Source organism: Selaginella moellendorffii, unplaced genomic scaffold (assembly GCF_000143415.4).
Source record: "Selaginella moellendorffii unplaced genomic scaffold, v1.0 SELMOscaffold_264, whole genome shotgun sequence".
Classification (NCBI taxonomy): domain Eukaryota; kingdom Viridiplantae; phylum Streptophyta; class Lycopodiopsida; order Selaginellales; family Selaginellaceae; genus Selaginella; species Selaginella moellendorffii.
Genome location: NW_003314522.1, coordinates 5,001 through 7,101, shown reverse-complemented (window position 1 = coordinate 7,101; position 2,101 = coordinate 5,001). Strand labels below are relative to the sequence as shown.

General features: G+C 55.5%; 1 pseudogene; it reads right to left on the bottom strand.

Moving 5' to 3' along the window:
• Nucleotides 1–667: 667 nt before the first annotated feature.
• LOC112343873 lies at nucleotides 668–786 on the bottom strand (annotated as a pseudogene).
• Between the last annotated feature and the right edge of the window lie 1,315 nt (nucleotides 787–2,101).

The window sequence follows — 2,101 nt, the reverse complement described above, 5'->3', positions numbered from 1 at the left end:
GGGCCCGGACATGTCCGGCCCCGGACATGTCGGGCACCCGGACATGTCAGGCCCCGGATATATCCGGGCCCGGACATGTCTGGCCCCGGACATGTCGGGCACCCGATATGTCGGGTCCCCGACATGTCCGGCCCTGGATGTGTCTAGCCCTGGATATATCCGAGTTTTATTTTGACACGTGGCATGGTCTTTGGTTTGATCTCATAGAGTTTTATTGTTTTCAATGTGTGCCACATTGACACGTGGCATGCCCTTTGGTTTGTTCTCATAGAGTTTTATGGTTTTCAATGTGTGCCACATTGACACGTGGCATGTGCTTTGGTTTGTTCTGAGTTTTATGGTTTTCAATGTGTCACATTGACACGTGGCATGCCCTTTGGCTTGTTCTCATAGTTAGAGTTTAGTGTCCTTGACCTTGTATGCCACGTGACACACATATGTTTGGACTTGCTTGCCATGCCACGTGGTGACAATCACCAACACATTATTTCTAACTTATATCCTAGTTAATAACTAGCTAACGACACAATTTGGCAAATACACCTTACATTCACAATTGTAAGTAGTATTTAAAGACCATACACTTATATGCTATGGAAAAATACTCAAAGTTTATATATTAAAACAGTGATCTTACAAAAATAAATGACTTGTAAGGAAAAAAAAAAGAGGGGGTCACTTGGACTTCCCGGGTGGTCACCCAGCCCAGTACTATTCGAGCCCAGGGACGCTTAACTTTGGAGGTCTAATGGGATCCAGTGCCATAGTCACGGTTTGAACCCACTCTGAAATATTTCACACTCCCCCTACTCTTATAGTGGGGCAGCTGATCCAAAGCTGCAGTGTACCTCCACAATCCCGTGTTCTTTTTGGGTGCCAAAAAACCTGCGGGACGTGTGGTATCTCCCCAACAATTCACGAAGACCGTGTTTTGGGCCCCAAAATGCACGCTGCGAAATGCGGGGTACCTCCCCAACTTTTCGTGAAAATCACGCGTTTTGGGCCCAAAAAAGCCCGCGGAACACATGGTACCTTCCCAACTTTTCGCGAAAAATCGCGCGTTTTGGGCCCCAAAACGCGCCCCGCGAAATGCGGGGTACCTCCCCAACTTTTCGTGAAAATCGCGCGTTTTGGGCCCCAAAAAAAGCCCGCGGAACACGTGGTACCTTCCCAACTTTTCGCGAAAAATCGCGCGTTTTGGGCCCCAGACATTCCGGGCCACTTTTTTTTCCCCTCCCCCCGCCTTTCGTGCCACGTGGCAGGCGGGCAGGGCCTTCCCCCCCTCCCTCACACGCACGCAGGCTGAGGCTTCTCCGCGCGGTTTGGGCCCGGGAGAGTCCTCCCCCCTTCCTCCCTCCGTCGCACGGCAGGTGGGGGCCCCTCCCCTTTCCCGCCGCGTGACGCTGGCCCTTGCCAAGCAGCCGTGCCACCCCCGAGGCTCGCCTCCCTTGGAAGCCCGGAGGACCACACTGCTGCCTCCCTCCCCCTCGCCCGACAGGCGTGCGGATGTGGTCCCAAGGCCATGCCCATGGACCGCACAGCACGACTCTGCCAAACGCTGGAGTGGGTGCCAGGGAAGCCACGCCGAGGCTCTCCGCAGCCGAGAACCCTTGCACAACCCCACCCCCCATCAATACTGGGGAGGCCCCCCCCACGCCACCGGCCAAAGGCCACGAGCACTCACACATGCGACACTGCCTAGGCATCCCACGTCGGGAGTTCCGCGTCTGGATCGCCGATCGGGTAACACCTGGACGGATGCTGCACGTGCTTGCCACCAGAGCAGCTGAGCACCGTTTCCTTCGGCCGGTGGGCACGGGAAGCCCACAAGGTGAGGCACACAAGGGGAGCCATCGAAGCGCCACGACGTGACCCTGGCAAGCGAGCCAACTCTCGTTTGTATGGGAAGCAGAGCTGGGCAGCCGCAGTTCAACCCCAGCTGCCCGAGAGCCTCCACTCCCCACCCATCATCCTACAGGTAAGAAAGTCCCTCCTCTTTCTGGGACAAAAGCTTTTGGCTATTTGTCCCAGTCCGAGTTCAAGCTTGAGCGTGAGCAGGAGCCAAGTCCAAACGCGAGCCCGAGCAAAAGCCCGAGTACGT